General features: G+C 43.5%; 1 long non-coding RNA gene across 1 annotated transcript in view; it reads right to left on the bottom strand.

The window, feature by feature from the left end:
* LOC123375537 overlaps positions 1 to 23,981 on the bottom strand; it is a 28,841-nt gene extending 4,860 nt beyond the window's left edge. The window contains exons 1-3 of the long non-coding RNA XR_006581502.1: positions 23,911 to 23,981; positions 22,219 to 22,364; positions 3,396 to 3,603 (exon numbers count right to left, since the gene is read on the bottom strand). This is a non-coding gene — a long non-coding RNA (uncharacterized LOC123375537). The remainder of the gene's footprint in view (positions 1 to 3,395; positions 3,604 to 22,218; positions 22,365 to 23,910) is intronic.
* Between the last annotated feature and the right edge of the window lie 1,142 nt (positions 23,982 to 25,123).

Genomic DNA, 25,123 nt, shown 5'->3' with positions numbered 1-25,123 from the left:
CATGAATTTTGAGCCAGTCATTATTTTGGGGATCTGACTCATGATTTTTGATCTCCTGAGGTTGGCAAGTCTGCAGATCTCATCATTTACTCAGTAACCCAAGCTCAAAGAGTGCAAACAATGTGTAAAATGATTAACATGGGGTGATGGGAAGAAGTCACCTTTGTGTATCACACTTTTGTGCTTTGCAGTTTGCTATTGCAAGAAATTATCATTTAAACCCACCAGTCCCCATAGCCTTTTTTTTTTTTTAATATTTACAAGCCTCTGGCTCAAAAGCTAGTTCAGTGTGGTACCTATGCCAGAGAAACATAGAAGGCAAATAAGCGTATTTACTAGAATTGCTTGGAAACTTCCTGTCAATGATTTTCTGACCCCCTTTTTGCAAATTCAAAATTTTCCACAGGAAAATTTCAGGGTTTTTTTTTTTGGGGGGGGGGATTGTTTTTCTATCAAGAAAATCAAAATGACAGGTACCTGTCTGGGAGACTCTTGCTGTGGCAGAAAGTGAAATTGACAAGAGCCTTCCAGGGGGGGCAGGCAAGACTGACTGCCCTTAGCCTCTCCACTTCCCTCCTAGGGCTGGAATCAGAGAGCTGGACTGCTTAGCAAGAAACCGAGAGCCAGAGCACTAAGCTTACCCACCTCCCCTCAAAGCTCTGAGGCCAGAGATGCAGAACAGCCCAGGTCTCTGCCTCTCCACTGGCTGGTCTGGAAGGCTCTTGTCAATTTCATCTGCAGGTGGAAAGTAAAATTTACAAGAGTCTTTCAGGGGAGCATCTGGGAAGGCAAAAAAATCCATTTGGGCTCTCCTGAAATGGAATGTTCTTGAAATCCCTTCCTACAAAAAAGTCACGGATTTGATGCTTTGCCCTGCTTCACAACAAGAATTAACTCAAAAACCAAATTTTTTCTCAGAGGGGATTTCTGTTCTCCCGCCAGCTCAACTATTTACATCAGAAGGTTTGAAAAGACATGAAAGTAAGAAGTCTAAAGTACTGATTTTGCCCTTCCTGACAGCTTCTTTCAATCTTCTCTTGTTCCCGAGATCCACTAACTTACTAACAAGAAAAAGAAAAGAGAGTGCATGCGGGGAGGGTATTTTGAGGAGGATAAAAGTGCAGTGGATAGGCTGTGACAGCAAATTTCTTTCTGGCCTTCTTTCTTGAGGGGAAGATTTATCCACCTGAAAGTAAACCTGATTTTATCCCTCTAATCCAGGGATTTTTGCTCCTAAATTTTTAAAGTTAAACCTGGTGCAGTTCTCAAAAATATTTTTCAATAAATCTGTGTAGCTTTTTAATCCTGTTAGAAAAGACGTGTTACCTTAAGAACACTCCATGTGCTCTCTTTCCTTCCTAGGGGGTCAATTATTCTGCATTCAAATTGTGTGCATGTAATTGCTATTATTGTCAACTGGAGACACAACTCTCTAAGTCAAATTTGATGTGTTGTAGGTGTAGGCAAAGCTGTGCTCAACACAATACTTTTGGCTTCCAGTTCTTCCTGATAATCCGCTCTCAGTTTTTTGTCTGCACTACTTTGCATTCACTTGGAGTTTCAGGTTCACATGAACCCAAATACTAAAAACAAAACTTTGCCAGAGTCACCAAGAGTTGCCTGATTCCAGATAGAAATTGACTGTAGACCTAAATGCCTGACTGTATTCTGCAGAAATACTTGTACAAATGTACAACACTGCCCTTGCACTGGTTTCAAACTGAGGTTAGTTGCATCAGGTACAAGCCCCTTTTTACACTGCTGCAGCACATCTAGCTACATTAGCACAATTATCCCCAGTTCATACAGGCTCTAAGATGCAATGAGAACCAAAAGCTAATTAGTGGGGAGTTGGTCAGGCTTTTAGGTTAATGGCTGATATCCACCCATGTTCCTAAAGGTTTTGGACCCATGCTGCTTATTGGAAGAAATGTGACTCAGTATCAGCTTTATACATTTTATTAAAACTACTCAACAAAAATAGCAAAGAATCCTGTGGCACCTTATAGACTAACAGACGTTTTGCAGCATGAGCTTTCGTGGGTGAATACCCACTTCTTCGGATGCAAGTGGTGGAAATTTCCTGGGGCAGGTATATATAAGCAAGCAAGAAGCAAGCTAGAGATAACGAGGTTAGATCAATCAGGGAGGATGAGGCCCTGTTCTAGCAGTTGAAGTGTGAAAACCAAGGGAGGAGAAACTGGTTCTGTAATTGGCAAGCCATTCACAGTCTTTGTTTAGTCCTGAGCTGATGGTGTCAAATTTGCAGATGAACTGGAGCTCAGCAGTTTCTCTTTGAAGTCTGGTCCTAAAGTTTTTTTGCTGTAGGATGGCCACCTTAAGATCTGCTATTGTGTGGCCAGGGAGGTTGAAGTGTTCTCCTACAGGTTTTTGTATATTGCCATTCCTAATGTCTGATTTGTGTCCATTTATCCTTTTCCTTAGAGACTGTCCAGTTTGGCCGATGTACATAGCAGAGGGGCATTGCTGGCATATGATGGCATATATTACATTGGTGGAAGTGCAGGTGAATGAACCGGTGATGTTCAGCCACAACATCATCCTCCCTGATTGATCTAACCTCGTTATCTCTAGCTTGCTTCTTGCTTGCTTATATATACCTGCCCCAGGAAATTTCCACCACTTGCATCCGAAGAAGTGGGTATTCACCCACGAAAGCTCATGCTGCAAAACGTCTGTTAGTCTATAAGGTGCCACAGGATTCTTTGCTGCTTTTACAGAACCAGACTAACATGGCTACCCCTCTGATACTTGTCAACAAAAATAAAATCAAGAAAATACTTCTCCAAAGCTAAGCTATTATTAATGCTACTAAAGTAGACTAAGAATTAAGCAAAACAACTATCAAATCAAGGTCAAATCAACAAGATAGTCTCAATATTAGATTAAATTATCAGACTGGTTAAATCACTAGGTTAATACAACAGATAATCAACTTTTATAATTCTGAAGAAGAGATCTAAGGAGGTTGCTGTCCATCTGATTATAAATCCCAACTAAAGAAGTTTACCAAAGTCAATCAAAGCTATAACTGGGAGCTGGTAAAATATTTTAATACTGAAACCAAATTATCCAATGTCTGAAGCATAACCTTAGTGCCAATTATAAATCATCTTCCTTTTATTTCAATTGTTGAATGAGATCTAAACCCTTTCTTCCCTACCCAACAGATATGGGACACACTAATTGATTTTTTTATGAGACAACATTTAGGCCAGTTAAAACCTAGATCATTTGCTGTGTGTGGCACATTCCCAATGTGGACATTATAGACGTTTATACACACAACCATACTCTCATACCCCAAAGAATATAAAAAGGCTGTCTCTCAGCTAATAAAAACAAAAACAGAAAAAAAGGAAAAGAACAGATACTTAGGTTAGGGGGAGGTTTCAAACTCTTCGGCTCTCAATTTTCTAGACTCTCATGGAATGGAGCTGGAACTGCAATCAAAGAGCCAGATGACATTGCTGGCACAGAACTTCTTGCTAGCAGTTCTTCTTCAGGTGCATGAGGCCAGGACAAAGGCTGGAGTGGTCTGGTTGTTGATGTGATGACTTCCTCTCCCCAAAGTGATTAGTCCTGGAGATGCAAAAACCAGCAACTCAACATTCATCCACCACCAAAATTAAAAATAAACTTGCCATCTTATGCCCATTGTTGTTGTTCTGCTCACAAACAACAATTTACAGTCATCTTTCTATTTAGGAACTTGGTTAAAACTCAAAAAGTCTCTCTCTTCTGGGTTCTTCATGTTGACAGAGAAAAGCTAATTTAAAACTTACCAAGATAAAACCCATTTTAAAAAGAAAAATAATTAAAATGTATATAATGTCTGTATTCCCATATACATTACTTCTCTCATCATGTTTTCTACCCAAAACAATAAATGGCTTGAGTTTCACCTGAAAAATCAGCCCAGGTTAGCTGCAAACTCTCGAACCTTTCAGCGAACCTGGTCTGTGTTTTATGTTTACAGCTGAACCCAAATCCAGTTTCTCCTGATTTAGGATTTTGTTCAGAAACAGCCACATAATATGGCACACATCCTCTGTTTAAAAAGCTTCTGATCCAGAGCAGGGGATATTTATTTCATGCCACATCATTTAGTATTAAACAGCCCCACCAATTACTGTCTCTCTCCATCTGTCATATGTTCTTTCTGACTGGAAAAGCCAAATGGTATTTTCTTATTTTCACAAGCTAAATCACTTTCTGCAGTTATACAGAGTTATGCATCTTAAACACAGGGCAGCCTTTTGAATATTTATGCCACAGAGGCAATCTGGAGAAAAACAGCACAGAAATGAGTGGTGTTAAGGAGGAACTTAAAAGAGAATAGACAAGCACTTAAACTAGAAGCAGGAGGCTGTTCCAATTGTCAGAGGCAGTGTGAAAGAAAACAAGCACAAAGCAGAAAATGGCAAAGAAGCCAAAGCCAGTCTTAGCATTTTTGGATGCTGGGTGTGGAGCTTTAGTGCCCCCTAGTTTCTTGCTTCAGAGATAGACCCCTGCTGTTTGTTATCCCAGATCAAGTAGATCGTAAGTTGTGTGCTTTGCAGGCCCAAAGACTAGCTTGGAATAGTAAAAGGACACAAAGAAGAAAGCATTAGAAGAAGTAGAGAAGAATAGGAGGAAATGAGTGGAGAGATTAAATACAGATGAGGTCAAGATTATGTTGGGCTGTGACAAATTATTTGATGCAATAAGAGACAGGAAGCCAATGAAAGGATCTGATGGGATTCCAGGAGGAAAGGGTGACATGGTCAGCACACTGGCACCAGTAGAGGGCTTTAGCTGTGCCATTTTGGATAGATTGAAAAAAAGACACAGCAGATAGGATCAGCTATAAAAGAGGAATTTACAGTGCTCATGGCAAGAGAAAATCAAGGCTTGGAGGAGAATTTTAGCAGCAGGTAAGAGAGGAAAGGATAGATTTGGGAGATTTTATAGTATTAGCAGCACAAGGATTTATCAAGCACCTGATAAGGGAGTGGAAGAGAGAGAGAGAGAGAGAGAGAGAGAGAGAGAGAGAGAAAAGAATCATAGATGATGGACAATGCTTTTAAAACAAATTCTGTATTACATACTTAGCTATTTTAATGCATAAATCTTCTGCTTGGCACAGTAAGATGGATATACCTAAAATAGCTCTGCCTAATAAGGATAAAAATACTTGGAACATAGAGAGAGTTCTTGTCCTTTTCGATACTATCTGCTTAAAAACTAGACATTAACTTAAGGTCAACATTTACAAAAGTGGACTCCAATTCTAGGTGTCAGTTTTTGGGGAATCGAATCAGAGATATCTTTGGACTAATTTTCAGAGATGCTGAACACCTGAAGCTCCCACTGACTTTGTTTGGAGCTGTGGGTGCTTGGATCTGAAAATCAGGGCTTAAATTGGGCCTAGCTGACTTTTAAATTGTATGTTTGAGTGTTTCCAGGTATGTAAGACATCATAATACATGTCTCTGAAACAGCAGTGGAGTGCACCCCTGTGGAAACCACATGAGTAAGCCTGGAACATACATCTTCTGGGGGAGAAGAAACACAGCTCCTCTGGCTTAAGAGAGTAAATATTCATCTACCCTTAACTCACAGTTATTCACACATGGATAGTTATTACAATAAAAAAGCAAAGCTGTGGGTTACTAGATACAAGTCATTAGCACTAGGTGTCAACAGATTCCCCTATGCAAAGGGATAATCATCACAAGAATTTTGTAAGTCAAGACCTCAATGAAACATATCATGCAATACATCATATATGTTCCCTTCCCAGTGTAATAAAGCATTTGTATTTATTTATCGAAAGGCTTCCAGTCAGGAATTTAAAATTCTGAACCCACAGGGCTGTTTCAGTTCTAACTTACATTTTCTAAAAAGACAGGAGAGACAATTAGAGAAGGCAAAGTGAAAAGTGATGCATCTTATAATACACCCATGGTACAAGTCAACCTGTAAGGCACTTATCCTTGACAATTATTTTTCAAAAGGACTTTTGTGTCTCTTGAATCCTTGCACACTAAAAAACCAGTTTTGATCTTACCAACACTAGGGTAATTCAGCTGTAACATCATTAAAATCAGTTGTGTGAAATAAGAATCACAAACACATATTTCAAATCACAGAATGCTAATGCCTAATACTAACCACTTTTTGTTATGTTGGAGTTTAGACTTTGGTAAATTCACATGTTGAACACAACCCTGTTCAAGTTACTGTACTGGGATGGTTTGTAGTAGCTGGTCCAGCTGTACATGTATGGGCTGTCACCTAACAGAGGTAGCCAGTTATTTAATGTTAGCCTGGTCATGAAAGCTGCGTTTGACACACCAGCACCCCTGTCTCTAGCACGCCTAGAGTATGTCTACACTACGAAATTAGGTCGAATTTACAGAAGTCGATTTTTTAGAAATTGTTTTTATACAGTCAATTGTGTGTATAAGACCATTAAGACAATTAACTCCACGGAGTGTGTCCACAGTACCGAGGCTAGCATCGACTTCCAGAGCATTGCACTGTGGTAGCTATCCCACAGTTCCCGCAGTCTCCGCCGCCCATTGGAATTCTGGGTTGAGATCCCAATGCCTGATGGGTCAAAAACATTGTTGCGGGTGGTTCTGGGTACATGTCGTCAGCAGGGCCGGCTCTAGGTCTTTTGCCACCCCAATCCAGCCCTGGGCTCTCACCCCACCCAGTAGTGCCCTCCCCAACCCATACTCCCTACCGCCCCAGCACTGTGCTCTCTTCCCCCACACCCACACTCAAATCCACATCCACTCCGTCGCTCTTTCACATTTTAGGCTGGCAGCAGACGGTGCATTACGACTGGTAGCCATCATCATCATCTCCTGGGTGCTCTTTTAACCGACCTCGGTGAGGTTGGTCAGGGGCGCCTGGGCAGACATGAGTGCTCCTGGCGAGCACCCAGGAGACGACGATGGCTAGCAGTCGTACTGCACCATCTGCTGCCAGCCTAAGATGTGTAAGAGAGATGGAGTGTATCAAAACAAGAAAGAGATCAGATTTGTTTTGTATTCATTTGCTCCCCGCTCCCTCCCTCCCTCCCTCTGTGAATACGGGGGGGTGGGAGGAATAGCTCAGTGGTTTAAGCCTTGGCCTGCTAAACCCAGGGTTTTGAGTTCAATCCTTGAGGGGGCCATTCTGTGTGAGAGTTATGTGTGTTTCTCCTTGATGCAAACCTACCCCCTTTGTTGATTTTAATTCCCTGTAATCCATGTCATCAGTCACCCCTCCCTCCATCAGAGCAACAGCAGACAATCATTTCGTGCCTTTTTTCAGCGCAGACACCATAGCACGGCAAGCATGGAGCCCGATCAGATCACCGCGGCAATTATGAGCACTGTAAACACCACGCGCATTATCCTGCAGTATACACAGAACCAGAATCTGCAAAAGCAAAACCAGGTGAGGAGGCGATGGCAACACGGTGACGAGAGTGATGAGGACATGGCCCAGACTTCTGTCAAAGTACGGGCCCTGGCAATGTGGACATCATGGTGTTGATGGGGCAGTTTCATGCTGTGGAATGCCGATTCTGGGCCTGGGAAACAAGCACAGACAAGCAAGCCAGTGGGACAGCATAGTGTTGCATGTCTGGGATGATTCCCAGTGGCTACAAAACTTTCGCATGCGTAAGGGCACTTTCATGGAACTTTGTGACTTCCTTTCCTCTGCCCTGAAGTGCAAGAATACCAAGATGAGAGCAGCCCTCACAGATGAGAAGCGAGTGGTGATAACCCTGTGGAAGCTTGCAATGCCAGACAGCTACCTGTCAGTCGGGCATCAATTTGGAGTAGGCAAATCTGCTGTGGGGGCTGCTGTGATCCAAGTAGCCAATGCAATCAAAGAGCTGCTGATATCAAGGGTAGTGACTCTGGGAAATGTGCAGGTCATAGTGGATGGCTTTGCTGCAATGGAATTCCCTAACTGTGGTGGGGAGATAGACGGAACCCATATCCCTATCTTGGCACCGGAGCACCAAGGCGTTGATTACATAAACCAAAAGGGGTACTTCTCAATGGTGCTGCAAGCACTGGTGGATCACAAGGGACGTTTCAACAACATCAACGTGGGATGGCTGGGAAAGGTACATGATGCTCGCATTTTCAGGAACTCTGGTCTGTTTCAAAAGCTGCAGCAAGGGACTTTCTTCCCAGACCAGAAAATAACTGTTGGGGATGTTGAAATGCCTATAGTTATCCTTGGGGACCCAGCCTACCCCTTGATGCCATGGCTCATGAAGCCGTACACAGGCAGCCTGGACAGTAGTCAGGAGCTGTTCAACTATAGGCTGAGCAAGTGCAGAATGGTGGTAGAATGTGCAATTGGATGTTTAAAAGGGCGCTGGCACAGTTACTGACTCGGATAGACCTCAGTGAAAACAATATTCCCATTGTTATTACTGCTTGCTGTGCACTCCACAATATCTGTGACAATAAGGGGCAGACGTTTATGGCGGGGTGGGAGGTTGAGGCAAATTGCCTGGCCACTGATGATGTGCAGCCAGACACATTAGCAGAGTACAGGAGAGTTAGCAGAGTACAGGAGAGAACGGTGTGCATCAGAAAAGCTTTGAAAAACAGTTTCATGACTGGCCAGGCTACGGCGTGAAAGTTCTGTTTGTTTCTCCTTGATGACCCTCCCTCCCCCAGTTCACTCTACTTCCCTGTAAGCTAACTACCCTCCTCTCCCCATTTTGATAACCGCTTGCAGAGGCAATAAAGTCATTGCTGCTTCACATTCGTGCATTCTTTATTAATTCATCACACAAATAGGGGGATAACTGCCAAGGTAGCCCGGGAGGGGTGGAGGAGGAGGGAAGTACCGGGTGGGGTGGAGGAGAAAGGAAGGACAAGGCCACACTGCACTTTAAAACTTATTGAATGCCAGCTTTCTTTTGCTTGGGCAGTCCTCTGGGGTGGAGTTGTTGGGTGCCCAGAGGCCCCGCCACCGCATTCTTCGGCATCTGGGTGAGGAGGCTATGGAACTTGTGGGGAGGGTGGTTGGTTACACAGGGACTGTAGTGGTGGTCTGTGCTCCTGCTGCCTTTCCTGAACCTCAACCATACGCTGGAGCAAATCAATTTGTTCCTCCAGTAGCCTCAGCATTGCCTCTTGTCTTCTGTCACCAAGCTGATGCCACCTATCATCTTCAGCCCGCCACTTATTCTCTTCAGCCCACCACCTGTCCTCGTGTTCATACTGTGCTTTCCTGGACTCTGACATTGTCTGCCTCCATGCATTCTGCTGGGCTCTTTCAGTGTGGGAGGACAGCATGAGCTCAGAGAACATTTCATTGCGAGTGCGTTTTTTTCGCCTTCTAATCTTCGCTAGTCTCTGGGAAGGAGAAGATAGTGTGAGCGTTGAAACATTTGCAGCTGGTGGAGGAAAAAAAGGGAGAGTGGTAGTTTAAAAAAACATTTTAGAGAACAATGGTGTAGCGGGGTGGACCCCGCTCCGGCCCAGAGGGGTTTAAAAAGTGGCCTGGCAGGGCTTGAGAAGACAGCCTTTAGCCTGGGCTGATTGGGAAAGTGGCTGCAGCTGGGGCCACGCCCCAAACTGAGCCAAGGGCCTTATAAGAAGGCCAGGGAAGCCAGGAGCCAGACAGTCTCTCTCTGCCTTCAGAGAGAGATGGGCCTGGCTGCTTAGGAGCTTGAGACTGGATACCTGAGTGAAGCAGGGCTGGGGAAGGCTGAGGAGCTGGGGAGCTCAAGCCTAGAAAGCCCCAGGCTGCGGCCTAGCAGTGGGCCAACAGGTACTGGGGGTTGCAGAGGGCAGCGCAGGGGTAGGCCAAGGCAGCAGGTCCAAACCCTCCTTGCCAGTGATGAGTAGGCTGACACTGCAGTCTGCCCCAGGTTGTGGGGCTAGACAATGACTGTCAGTAGCCAATACTGAGGCAAGGTGGGGACAGAGAGTGAGGGTTCCCTGAGGAGGGGAGACCCTAAGAGAAAGGGGTTACTGCTAGGGGGCAGCACCCCATGTAAAAGGGCACCGGGTCCAGGGAGGGACACGGGGGCCTGAAGACAAGTGGATCACCAGCCTGCAGAGGGCGCGCCGAACGCTGGAACAGAGCTAATTCCCAGAGTCACCAGCAGGGGGCGCCGCAGGGGTGAGTCCGACCCGTTACAAATGGGTAGACTTTTTCACAGTAAACCTTGCTGTTAACATTACATAGCACATGTGCTTTCGGTACAAGGTCGCACATTGCCTCTTTTTGAGGGTATACTGGTTTGATGTGAGAGATCACTCACGCATGATGGATGGAGGAGAAAGGAAGGACAAGGCCACACTGCACTTTAAAACTGCAACTTCCTCCTCCTCATCTTCCTCGTCCCCAAAACCCACATCCCTCTTGTGTGCTACTCCATTGATGGAGTCAAAGCACAAGGTTGAGGTAGTGGTGACTGCACCTCCTAGAATGGAATGCAGCTCATCATAGAAGTGGCATGTCCGGGGAACAGAATTCAGCTTGCAGGCAGCCATGGTAAGGCACAGTCTTTTGGCTTCTTTAACCTTAATAACATGTGGGAATAGTTTCAAACAGCAGTGCCCTCATTTCCCATATCAAGTAGCCTTTGGGTTGGCCATTTAAAATGGGTTGGCAATTTAAATGGAGGGGCTGCGGTTTTCGGGTTAATGTGCAGCACAAACCCAACTAACACCCTCCTACACACACAATTCTCTGGGGATGATCACTTCACCCCTCTCCCCACCGCGTGGCTAACAGCAGGGAACATTTCTGTTCAGCCACAGGCAAACAGCCCAGCAGGAACGGGAATGTCCCCTTAATAAAATCACCTTATTTCAACCAGGTGACCATGAATGATATCAATCTCCTGAGCATAACAGAGAGAGATAACGAACGGATGATGTTTGAATGTCAGCAAACACCGGGACCATACGCTGTGTTATGCAATGATTCCAGACTACGTGCTACTGGCCTGGTGTGGTAAAGTGTCCTACCATGGAGGATGGAATAAGGCTGCCTTCCCCAGAAACCTTTTGCAAAGGCTTTGCGAGTACATCCAGGAGAGCTTTATGGAGATATCCCTGGAGGATTTCCGCTCCATCCCCAGAAACATTAACAGACTTTTCCAGTAGCTGTACTGGCCGTGAATGCCAGGGCAAATGAATCATTAAACACACTTGCTTTTAAACCATGTATAATATTTACAAAGGGGTGTATGGGGTGTTCAGGGAGGGGTAGCACCTCTGGTGTAGGGGCATGTCGTGTCCCTTCAGGGCAGCTCGTCCACCTTTGGTCCCCACCTGTCACTCAGCTCTCACCTGTGGCTCCCTGTAGCTGTAGCATGCGCAGCGGCCACACCCCGGGCAACAGCTTCGACAGGCTGGCTAAACCAGGTTGAGGGTAGCCGTTGGGCTTAGACCTCCGGTGAGATAGGGCTTTGTCTATCCCGAACATGTGAAGACAGACTCCGGCGGATTGAGCGGATGAGACCTTCTAGAATAGGACCAACGGTCATGAAGGCGGTTTCTGCAAGCGGTGTGGTACGCTAAGAGCACGGCAAGACACGAAAGACGCCCTGGTCAACCACTGCGCCCAGCCCATCTCCAACCGTCTCGACTCTTGTCCTGCCATTGGAGCAAGATGGGATCTGGGAAGAGAGAGTGAGGCTGACTATGCGCACCTCTCCCTCACTTTAATCCAATCCACGCGCAAGTCTTGACATCTAACTTCCGTAAATTTCAAAGTCCTGTGGCGATGGGCGAGCGACGAAGCAGCAGGTGTGGATACACTCGGAGCTGTAGCCGTGGACCTGCACACAGGCGGCTCAGGTCTAATGGTCGTCTTCTTGCTGATCGAAGCAACAGCTGGATTCGGCGTCTACCTGAGTGACTGAGCAGCCCTTTTTAGGACCGCACTGCTCACCTCCGTAGCAAGAGGAAGGGGCTAGAAAAGGTGCCCTAAACATTGTTTGCTTCACAGAACCCTGGCCAGCTTACCGCGGCTGGAGGGGATCCCATCTTATGCGGTCGAACAACAAAACTTCAAATAACAAACCGCAAGGTGACACCACTCATTATTGGTACATGGAACGTACGCACGCTTCAAGATAACCCCTCAGCAGATCGACCAGAAAGAAGAACAGCCCTGGTCGCTAGAGAGCTCGCAAGATTTAACATCGATATTGCAGCCTTGTGTGAAACTCGTCTAGCCAACGAAGGTCAGCTCACAGAAATAGGGGGTGGTTACACATTCTTCTGGTGTGGACGTAGCAGTGACGAACGTCGTGAATCTGGAGTTGGCTTTGCGGTTAAGAATCAACTTGTCCGCAAATTTGCCAGTCTTCCCAAGGGTGTGAACGACCGACTCATGACACTGCATCTTCCACTACCGAGAGGAAAGCAAGCTATACTAATCAGCGCTTACGCACCCACAATGACGAATCCGGATGAAGTAAAGGACAAGTTTTATGAAGATCTTGATGCCCTACTCTCATCCGTGAAGCGTACCGACAGGCTGATTCTACTTGGCGATTTTAACGCGAGAGTAGGATCTGATCACTCTGCCTAGGATGGCGTCATTGGAAAAAATGGAATCGGCAAATGTAACAGCAATGGCCTACTACTCCTGAAGACATGTGTGGCTCATGATCTGATCATTACCAATACTATCTTCCGCCTGCCCACTCGCAAAAAGACGTCCTGGATGCATCCACGCTCCAAGCACTGGCATCTCATTGATTATGTCATCGTGCGGAGGAAAGATAGACAGGATGTAAGGGTGACTAAGGCCATGCCGAGTGCTGACTGTTGGACTGATCATAGACTCATCATCTCTAAATTAAGCCTTTACATCAAGCCAAAGAGACGTCCGTAGGGAAACAGAGCTGTGGTGAAAAAGATTAACGTCAGTAAACTGAGGAACCCCAATACAGCAGCTTTACTAGCAGAAGATCTTGACAACCAACTCTTAGAGCTGCAATTAGAGGAAAATGCTGAGAAGGACTGGGAACGCTTCCGGAATATTGTGCACTTTTCTGCACTAAAGGTTCTTGGACCCTCACACAGGAAACAGCAGGACTGGTTTGATGAAAACGATGAAGAGATCAAGGCCTTACTTGCTGAAAAGCACCGCCTTTACCGTGCTCATCAGAACGACCCGTCGTCATCAGCTAAGAAAAATGCCTTTAACAACACTCGCAGGACCGTACAGAGCAAGCTTCGCAAGATGCAGGACTCCTGGTTGAGTGCCAAGGCAGGTGAAATCCAGATGTTTGCTGATAGAAACGATGCCAAACGGTTCTACGAAGCCCTCAGATCCTTGTACGGCCCTCGGCCCTCAGGGAGCTCTCCTTTACTGGATTTAGATGGTGTAACTCTCATTACTGAGAAGACTCTGATTCTACAGCGTTGGGCTGAGCATTTTCAATCCGTACTGAACCGCCCATCTTCCATTAATAACGAGGCGATTGATAGAATGCCCCAGGCGGATATCAACCACAGTCTGGACGTTCCACCATCAGAGTCTGAAATCCTACAGGCCATCAGCCAGCTGTCCAGTGGCAAGGCCTCAGGATCTGATGCGATCCCAGCAGAAGTTTATAAGGATGGTGGTGCAGTGCTTGTTGACAAACTCACTCAACTGTTTCAGTCCTTCTGGAATCAAGGGTCTATTCCTCAGGAATTGAAAGATGCATCCATCGTACACCTCTACAAGAGGAAAGGAAATCGAAAAGTCTGCGACAATCATAGAGGAATATCATTGCTTTCCAGCGCAGGCAAGATCCTTGCACGAGTGTTGCTGAATCGCCTGATTGACCACCTGGAACAGGGTCTATTACCCGAGACACAGTGCGGCTTTCGTAAAGAGCGTGGCACTGTGGACATGATCTTCGCAGTCCAACAGCTCCAAGAGAAGTGTCAAGAGCAGAATCGTGAACTGTACACCATCTTTGTGGATCTCACTAAGGCTTTTGACACTGTCAGTCGTGAAGGTCTGTGGCGTATCATGTCGAAGTTTGGGTGCCCTGATAGATTCATCCTGATGGTACGTCAGTTCCACGACGGCATGACGGCTCGTGTTTTGGACGACGGAGAAGCTTCAGAGGCCTTTCCCGTCACAAATGGCGTCAAGCAAGGGTGTGTGTTGGCACCGACCCTGTTCAGCATGATGTTTTCAGCCATGCTGTCAGACGCCTTTCAGAACAGTTCCTTGGGAGTCAGCCTGAGATACAGGACTGATGGGAAACTGTTCAACCTGCGAAGACTCCAGGCTATCACCAAGATAAAGGAGACTGTGCTACGAGACCTCCTTTTTGCTGACGATTGTGCCCTGAATGCTGGATCAGAGCAGGAAATGCAAGCCAGCATGGACAAATTCGCAGCAGCATGCGATAACTTTGGCCTTCTTATCAACATAAAGAAAACCGAAGTGATGCACCAGCCAGCTCCGAAAGCCCAACACCAAGAGCCCACCATCACAGTGAAGGGGCAAAAGCTGCAAGCAGTGGACCAATTTACATACCTTGGCAGCACCCTCTCCCGTGCAGTGACAATTGACATCGAGGTCAACTGCAGAATCGCCAAGGCAAGCTCTGCATTTGGCGGACTGCTGACCAACGTGTGGGACCGCCGTGGAATAAGCCTTGCTACAAAGCTTAAAGTCTACCGAGCAGTAGTGCTAACTACCTTGATGTATGCCAGTGAGACCTGGACTGTATACAGGAGGCACGCTAGGCAATTGAACCACTTCCACACGACTTGCCTCCGCAGACTTCTGAGGATTCGGTGGCAGGATAAGGTGCCTGACACAGAAGTCCTTTCCAGAGCAGGCCTGCCGTCAGTTTACACTCTGCTTATGAAAGCCCAGACACGCTGGGCAGGCCATGTTGTGAGGATGCCAGACCACCGCATCCCCAAACAGCTCTTCTATGGTGAGCTGTCTCAAGGAAAGCGATCGCACGGGGGACAAAAGAAGCGATACAAAGATACGCTGAAAGCCTCTCTTAAGTCCCTGGATATCGACATCACCTCCTGGGAAACCCTGGCACAAGACCGATTGACATGGCGTACGCTGATCCACCAAGGCTGCCAGACATCTGAAGCTAGAAGGATAACACTAGCACAAGAGAAGCGAGCACTCCGTAAAGCCAGAGCTGCAAATGTTGTAACAGTGGTGCCCACGCATGTCTGCCCGACATGTGGCAGAACATTCCGTGCCCGTATTGGCCTTACCAGCCATTTGCGGACGCACTGTGGACAGCTCACAACCTGATAGATGTTAAGGTCTTCTTCGAAAACGATGGACGAACATCAATATTTACAAAGGTACACTCACCAGAGGTCCCTTCTCCACCTGGCAGGTCTGGGAGGCAGCCTTGGGTGGGTTCAGGGGGTACGGACTCCAGGTCCAGGGTAAGAAACAGTTCCTGGCTGTTGAGGAAAACGGTTTCTCCACTTGCTTCCTGTGAACTATCTTCAACCTCCTCCTCCTCATCTTCCTCGTTCCCAAATCCACATCCCTCTTGTGTGCTACTCCATTGATGGAGTCAAAGCACAGGGTTGAGGTAGTGGTGACTGCACCTCCTAGAATGGCATGCAGCTCATCATAGAAGTGGCATGTCTGGGGCTCTGACCCGGAGCGGCAGTTTGCCTCTCTGTTTTTATTGGTAGGCTTGCCTCAGCTCCTTAAGTTTCACACGGCACTGCTGCGGGTCCCTCTTAAAGCCTCTATCCTTCATGCTCTTGGAGATTTTTTTAAATGTTTGGGCATTTCGTCTTTTGGAATGGAGTTCTGATAGCATGGATTCGTCTCCCCATACAGCGATCAGATCCCGTACCTCCCATTTGGTCCATGCTCGATGTCTTTTGCGATTCTGGAACTCCATCATGGTTACCTTTGCTGATGAGATCTTCACTCACCTGCAGATTGCTGCGCTGGCCAAACAGGAAATGAGATTCAAAAGTTTGCGGGCCTTTTCCTGTCTACCTGGCCAGTGCATCTGAGTTGAGAGCGCTGTCCAGAGCGGTCACAATGGGATAGCTCCCAGAGGCCAATACCATCGAATTGCGACCACATTACCGCACACTACCCCAAATTCAACCCTGCACGGTCGATTTCAGCGCTAATCCCCTCATCAGGGGAGGAGTACAGAAATCAATTTTAAGAGCCCGTTAAGTCAAAAAAATGGCTTCGTCATGTGGATGGATTCAGGGTTAAATCAATGTAACGCTGCTAAATTTGACCTAAACTCGTAGTGTAGACCAGAGCTTAGTCGTGGTCAGCAAAAATAGAAGGGGAGAAGAAATTAAGTCCTGAAGGGATAACAGAGACTAGAGGATTCAAGGAAAAAGGACAAGACAGGGAGATAACTGAGGAGAAAGAGGGTTCAAGTCCTAGCTCTGCCACAGACATCCTGTGACCTGTGCCTCAGTTCCCTTCTGTAAAATGAAAATAATATTTCTTTTCTTCCTTTGTTTTCTGTCTTGTTTATTTACACTGTACATTCCTTGGGGCAAGGAACCTCTTGCTCTCTCTCTCTACTGGGCCTAGCACACAGGGAAACAGAGTTTTGTGGAGACCTCGAGGTGCTATCCTATTACAAATAAAAGCTCAATGAGGGGGCTAGCAGAATTAAGGACAATAGAGGAGCAAGTTCTTTAATTTTCTTAATAGGAAAATAGATTCTTGTGAAAACAGATATGTCTATGCAACTCTACCACCCCAGAGACCAAGACCATCTTCAGGGTGTGCTCACATCTGTCTCTCCCCCATAGCTACACAGCCCACTTTGCCTGCACCAAAGGGCCAGTATGACTTGTTCGCATTAATTCTGGTTACATACACAATTAAATCAGCAAGTCCTGTAGTAATTTCTGCTTTCGAGCTTTCAATTCAGTCTTTCTTCATTTTATTTAAATTAAATGTTTGGCAAGCTCTATTCTTTCTTACAGATTTCCAGCAAATTAATTCCCTTGTCAGATTCAAGTCAAGTCCTAAGATTAATTCTTATTATCTCTCCTTCTCTTCTGTTTCCTTAACTGTACATATAATTACATAACCTGCACTTTTGACACAAGCTTTGATACAAGAGAGTCAAATCATAACAGATTTCTCATTCCCCTTCATATTTGGCTAAAATAGTTTCCCTTTAAATATAATGAATCCAGTCATTTAATTTGTGAGATATTATTCAAACCAGGAACCTTTCCAAGGTAGAAAAACTATTATAGTTGAGTATAGGCAGCTATAGCTCTATGCTTTATGCCCCTGTTGAGCTATAGTTCTATAGCTCTGTGCTCCTGTTGTTGTTCTAAGCTAACTGGAAATTAAATATCTTATTTTTTGTTAGTGAAATTTCAAGTATTAGGGCCTGATCCTGAGGGTCTGAGCACCCACCATTCCCACTGAACTTAAACTTTCCCTGCAATTATTTTGTCTTATTGGCTCTGGCGGCCCTTGTGTCAGTAAAATTGGACTGGGAAGGGGAGAGGGTACAAGGAGCTTTGCTCCCTTGTGTTCTCCCTGCAAATAACAATCTTCCAATGCTCCTAGGGATACAAATCATGCCAAATGCAGCCTGTACACTCACCAACTTGGGAAAGAGAAATAGAAGTCCCAGCTAGTGGTAACTTCCCATTTCTTTCTTTCATATCCTAAATCAACTCAAGCTACTGGACAATAACCACCTGAGGCCTTTCCAGCTTTGGCCAGTTAAGAGGAGGGCATCCTTACCCTATGGAAGCCTCCATTGTACCAGCTTCCCCACTCCTTTCATAATCACACCTATATCAGTTATGCAATAGGCAGGAACCCAATAACCCTTTACATACCAGAGTGCCTTTACCCCTTGTCACATAGCTGTTCTCCTGCCTTCTGCCCCCAGCCTATGGAGATGGAAGTTTATATGCTGCATACTCCTAAACATCAAGGCAGCAGGTGCATTCCTCCTTCAAGCTGTTAAACCTGGTGAAGGATTGTGCCTTCCCTGAAGCACGATCTCTCTAGGAACTCTGAAAGAGGTTGTGCAGCACTGCAAACCCTTGTGCAGGCCACTGCCTTTGGCAAGGCAAAGATCTGACCAACTTGTGGGCATGTGTCATGCCATCTGCACTGCTGATCACTAGAGCAGGTATCCAACTTGTGCTCCTTCTAGCAGATGAAGTTTGAAAGATGCAGAAGACATTCCTTGCTCTGTTAAAACAATTTAAAAATAAGTCAAGCTTTGGGTATGGCCCTTCGACTGTCACTTGCAGCAAGGAACTATTACAAGAGATAATAATAATAATTAGCTATAAGGATATAGATAAAATCCATGAAGAGTTAGAGCCTTTTTTTGATATAGTCCCTTGGAAAGAGCTTTTCTTCAACATGCAAGAACAGGACATCTTCTATAAACGGGGAGCAGCAATCATGAAATTTCAAAGGGAGAAATAACAGCACTACACATCAAGTAGTATATTTTATCTGACTTTTCTCCTGGAGTGTTGATGTCCATATAGTTCCTCCAATAAAAGGTGATCAAATGATACATATATACAGTAAATGCATTAAGTTTGCTACTGTCTCATTTGTTTCTTGACCATTTGCCAATCTTGGGAAGGACTTGGCAAAATAATTCCTGTGCAGAAGTAATAACTCTATCCAAACCACCCTGCATTACAGTGAACCAAGAAGAGTAAAGGGACGAGTAATGAAACTGCCAGAAAAGATGGATGGAATGGCAGTTCTAAACAACTGATAACTGACTGAAGTGAAAGGGGAAGGATAGCTATTATTGCTTAAGACATAAAACCAACTGGCAGTTTGCTGGGGAGAGTTGAAAGCTACCTGGAGTTAATATTTTACCACACTGGAAGAATAATATAAATAGTTCTTCCAGAGGGCTACATACAATACATAGTCAATTTATATCTCTTTCTCACACACATTTCATATCACATTATGTTACACTTTTATGTTGGCAACTGAGACATTAAACACGAGCTAAAGGCCAAACTTTCCATAGAGCAGTGACATGAGTTAACTGGACAGTTAAGGTGTAACAGCTTTAATGCAAGCTCCAGTGTCATATCCATTGTTTCCACTAGCCTGACTAAGTAGTTCTTGCATTACAACTACATACAAATAAAGGAAACATGGTTCTGATTTATAAATCAGGGCAAGATCTTCAGCTGATGTAAGACAGCACAGCTTTCCTGAAGTCAATAGTCACCAGTTTACACCAGTTGAGGATCTGGCCCCAGAAGTCTGAATTAAAATGTGAAAGCAAGGCTTTCTTGTCCTAAATATTAGCTCAGTTATATGAATCCAAAATGTAAGGTAAGAATCTGTAATAACTTCTAGGTAACAACTTACTGGCATGTGGTTAGAGAGTTTTATGAGTTCTGTTAACAATCTATTTTTGTATTTCTAAATCTTTGTTCATGTTTGTGTTTGATGCACATCTGTTAACTACATATTCCTCCTCATGGATATCCAATTGAACATGGTGTGACAAGGGCACACATGGCCTATAGCAGTGGAGCAGAAAGTCAAATAGGCACCTTATAATTTAATTAAGGAATACTCATTTTTTATTATTTGCTCATCTTTTCTGCCTGGCATGGTGAGCGTGCTTTGGGTTAAACAGAGATCTTGGGATCTGTCTTCTCTGAGATAATGGACAAAAAAAGTGACATTTCAATCGGTGAAAAGGGGGCAGGTGGGCAGAGAAAAACACAAATTTTCTAGCACTCATTGTCCATTTCAGCCATGTAGTGTGATGGCATGAAACACAAACATTTCTCACACACTTAAATGGACAGGTAAGAGGATGACAAGGAAACTGTGTGGTCCATTTCAATATGGCTGGCACTGTATACTGTATTTACATTACAGTGGGTCATACTGATATAAAACACCTCTCCAAGAAAAATATTTGGCATATTGTAGCATGAACAACAGAGTATAAGGCAATGCTAGCATCCAAACATATAGACAAGCACACTAGAACACCTGACTTTATAAAGTGCGGAAATTAGACTCAAAGGCCCAGATCATCAAAAATATTTAGGCTCGTAACTCCCTGACTTGATTTCATTGGAAATTAGGAACCTAAATATCTTTGAAGATCTGAGCCAAAATGTCTACATAAGAGCCCAACAGAGAGAAATATAATGCCTTCAAACTGAAGAACACTTTTATTAGCAAACTACCCAAACTATAGATTTTTATTAAATATGATGAGATGTTTGACTGTAAAAAATACAAAGGGGAAGAATGAAAAAAGAAAGCTATCCTTAAGAACCTCATAGTTGTGTCTCTTTGAGCAGGTCTACAATATCTCTCTGACTTATCCAGAGTATAAGAAGGGAAACTCCCAGGGAATCAACATTGAAGGTGGATCAGAATTAGACAGAAAACTGCAGCACAAGGAATGTTCTTTTTAAAACCAAGAGAGGAAAGAATGTTAATGATTTTCATCAGCCTACATTAACTTCAAGGAGCAATGAGACTTAATGTGAACAATAAAATCCACTTGGATTTCAAATAGTGTTCTTTTATGATGAATAATGAATGTTTACACTGACCTAGTCCAAAAAATCTCTCTTTATTCCTTCCATTCCCCCCCTTTTTTTTTCTTTCCATTTGATTTGCTCAAAGTTAAAGCTTTTTCACAGTGCATGTTGGACATGCAGAACTGCCCATCTTCATGCTTCATTCTTTAGCATAACCATCATGTAGAATATTAGCAAAGTTTGTAATCCTATAAAACTGCTTGAGGAGTGAAAATGCATGAGGGGCTTGCATGGACAGCAGTTGTTTTTCTCTTTAAAATATACATATTTGGAGAATTCAAATTTAGAAATTAAATCAGCCTCTTTATTTTCTGCCCTAGAAGTATGCTGGGAGCTTTGCCCCAATGCTTTTAGAGAATCAGAGGATTAGAAGGGACAACAAGGGTCATCTAGTTGACCCTCCTGCTAAGATGCAGGATTTATTGTGTCTAATCCATCCCAGACAGATGGCTATCCAGCCTCCTTTTTAAAACCTCCAATGAAGAAGCTTCCACAACCTCCCTAGGCAGTCTGTTCCATTGTCCGAGTGTTCTTACATTTAGGAAGTTTTTCCTGAATGACTGCTTTATGAATGTTTCAAGGATAGCTACATTTATCTGCCTGCAATATCCAAACATTTGTGAAAGCTGTGACCCACATGAGAGGGTTTTTTCTTTTAGAAGGAGTGCAGTTTAGATGAAATTGAGGTATGACAGTGATGCCTCATACCAGGTGTCCACCTCACTTGGGTCAGGAAGGTCACAGTGATTTTTCTCAAGAAACAAAACAACAAAAGACTTCAAAAGCCCATTTGATCTTTGGATGTCTTCTGGGATTTCACAGATCAAGTCCTCTGTATTCCTGCCTGCATTGAGCTGTCTGAGACAAACCAAAAAAATGGAACTGAGCAGTTAAGAACATGGATGAGGATGAGGACATCAGACATTAATTGCAAGTCTGTACCCTAGGCAAAAAGGAGAGCAAGCAGCTAACTCCAAAGCCCACTAACTTCCCCAAATCCGGCATCCTATTCCTATCTTTCCCTTCCTGTCCTATTTCATAAGATTCCTACTTCAAAGTACTTTGCCTAATTTAATGACTGTTGCCAAGTAGATATTAAAAATGAGAACACTTAGTGAAAGTGGATAATTACTTTGAATCTTAGATTTGCTGAGTCATAGTGTCCTCCTGAATTTAAAGCATATTTCCCCTCCATACTGTTGACTCCCCACAGCTGTCATTCATTACCAGCCTCTGCCTTGAGAAGAAGTATTTTTTCCTGTATGTGCATGTATGGCAGGAGATTTGGGGGGTGGAGGGACAACAGGGGGAAGAATCTTCAGTGGTTACAAACCCGCAAGTGCTGACACCGATAAATGATTCCACCCAGCTTTTGAGACGACAAGTGAAAGTTATCCAAAGAATGCTATTAATATTTTTACCCCACTGCACTGAGCAGATAAAGGACATCTGATCTACTTCTCATGTTTTATTTAAAGAAAAAATATAGGTATAGGAAATTTAGAAAAATCATTATTATTGGATCATTTTTCATATCATTTTTAAACTCTTAGTTTTTGATAGGTCTAAGGATATGTATTTTATAAAGCACAAGAGTTTTACTTATATGTGTAATCAGACCTTTTGAGAGCTACGAATATCATACCTTAAAAGAGAGACAAGGAGATGACCACAGTTACATACATGTCTTGCAGGACTTCAAAGGAGTAATGCCTTAGAAATTTTCAGGCTTTGTATCAGCTGGAGTTCTTTGAAGTGATGTGTCTCTGCTTGTGCAGCACAGGCTCAGACCTAAGCATTAATAAAGAAGGATGAGTTGTGACCATAAAGCATTTGTGATTTTAGTCTGAAAAGTAATTACAGATTGTAGCGAGAATGTAAAATCTAAGGCAGAGGTGGTATTTTTAAGGCACAACTGGTGCCTAACTCAATGCCTTGAAGTACATTGTCTCTGAGACAAATTATCTCATTGTCTTCTCTATTTTTATTATTAAGAGTATTTGAATAAAAACCGGGGTCCTGATTCTCCACTGCCTGGGACCCTGTGGAGGGCAACATTGCACCATCAGTTCTTGAGCAGATGTTTCCACTGAAATCCTTGAGAAAGTCTGTTTAACAGCTCATGGTACAAAATGGCCCATAGTCATTTATAACACTGCAAAGCAAGTGAGAAGTATATATCAAATGCTACTACTGGTCTGATGGAGAACTATGATTTGTTAACATTTTACACCCATTTTGCATGGGTGTAAATGACTACAACAAGATGCAAGACACTGAGAAAGAAAACAGGTTTTGCATCTTTGTTTCTTAAAAATTCACCTGGGCTGCTTATTCCCTACCCAAAATAATTATTGCCTATATATAACACCAAAATCTGTTCCTCAGATTTAATGGAATTTAAAAGACATATTGACCCTTCTGCTCTGGGAGAATTTCAACCAGAAGTTGGGCTTTTGGTCTCTTTCAAAGTTCATAGCAGCATTGTGAGTATTTTGGAGCTCTGATATGATGTATCCAAAAGCAATCAGTCCAATAGTTGTTGTGAAAGTATTCTCCATGCCTATTATGCAACCAGTGAGTAGCATTTTCGCTCAAAAATATTAACTTTAGTAAGCAACATTCTTGACTGTAAAGGGAAATATATATTTTCTTTTTAGCTTGCTTCTTTGTAGTGATAGAAATAGATGTTGGGTTGAGCATATATTTACTGTGGCCCATGGGGAAATGGTTTAATATAAATAATTAATACATTAAACTACCGGTACATCTATTTGTTTGGGCCATATGGTTCAGACCATAGTTTTGGGGGCCCAAGAACTTCAGTCAAGTAAAGGTTAAGCACTTAAATTTAGCTAATAGTACATCGAGAGATATTCATCCTCTACACACAAATCAGAGAATATGCAACATGTGAATAACTTACTTTTTAAAATATACATAATATTTTGCAAGATTGCTTAGATCTTTCTGAACTCAGAGGCCAGGTCATAAGTAGCTGTTTTCAAATTTCTGCTTAGATGAAACAATGGGCAAGTAATAATTTCCTTTAGTGTACAATTTAAACTGAATTTCTGCTAGCAAGTCTGATGTACTTAAAGCATTTTGAATCAACAAAAAAAGAGGGACAACTAAAAAGATCAATAAATTCGGTTACATTGCTCAGAAGATGAAACTAAATAAAAATTTCATTTTTTCTTATTTATATTCATTTATTGTACATGAATAAGAAAATACTGCAATCACATTTAAATATATAAAAGCAGCAAAGAGTCCTGTGGCACCTTATAGACTAACAGACATATTGGAGCAAGAGCTTTCGTGGATGAATACCCACTTCGTCGGATGCATATATAGCCATCAAAGGAAGCAGGCATTCCAGGACTGTATTCTTTCTTTTGTTGAGCTGGGAAAGAAGATTGAAATAAATCCAGTTAAAGTATCTTGAAGCAAAGGAGAACTTTTTGAACTGTGTTAGTTTAAGCACTGTTCGTAATATGCCAGGAAGGGGAAAAATGCAATTCTTCATTACTATTATTTTTGTCATTCTTCTCAACTTCAGTTTCCTGACCGGGTATCAGACAATAAGGCCCTGGTCATGCAATGACATGCCTGCAGGCAAATCCCTGTGTGCAGAACAATTTCAATAAATTGTATATTGTCAGGAAATAATTATTTGACCATACATTTCAGTGGGGCTCTAACCTGGCAAAGGATTCTGCCTGTGTACCACTCATTGTAGGATCAACCCTTAGAAGTATACATTACTTTTAAATAAAGGTCTAACTATCCTTCAGTGAAAGGTCAGCAGGCAGACCAGGGAGACCCTTTTTCCATAAGATATCTTCATTTTCAAGTTAATACAATAGCAAATTTGGATTTAGGTTGAAAATACTGTTTACTACATTTAAGCCTCATTATAACTGGTGCACCATCAGGAAACAAACTGTTTCTAGAGAACGTTGAGTCATCTTTAGGTACAAACAAGAACATAATTTAATGGGTTGGAAATCCTTCACCTGTATATTTGTACGTTCTGAATATCAGGCCCTTAGAAATCAGTGGTGATATGTAATTAATTTGTTTGAGATTTAAAACCATTTAGAGACAGTTCAATATTGCCTAAGTTGAGCTAGGATCTCATGGGAGTTATAATTCTGGTGCCACATCCCCCCACTCTTGTCTATGGGCTCAGTTCCCTACCTGGACTATCTCCCTCATGACGCACCACAGTGAGTCAACCTGGGGGAGAAGACAGTGCATCATGGGACGTGTAGACTAAACAAGGTAGACCATCGGGAGAATGGGACATGTATCACCAGAATTACAACTCCCATGAGGCACCATGGCATCTCAAGCAGACAGTTTCACGTGAAACTGACCAAAACAAAAAGATTAGATTCAATTTGACAAACAAAAATCCTGAGACTTGATCCATCCAAAGGAAAATTGAAAAGATTCTACAAAATTGAAATTTTCTTCTGGAAATTTTTTTTCGTAAAAACTGCATTTTCTGTCAAAAACATTTTGACAGAAAATTCTCAACCAGC

The sequence above is a fragment of the Mauremys mutica genome, chromosome 8 (assembly GCF_020497125.1).
Source record: "Mauremys mutica isolate MM-2020 ecotype Southern chromosome 8, ASM2049712v1, whole genome shotgun sequence".
NCBI lineage: Eukaryota > Metazoa > Chordata > Testudines > Geoemydidae > Mauremys > Mauremys mutica.
This window is presented reverse-complemented; position numbering and strand designations above follow the sequence as displayed.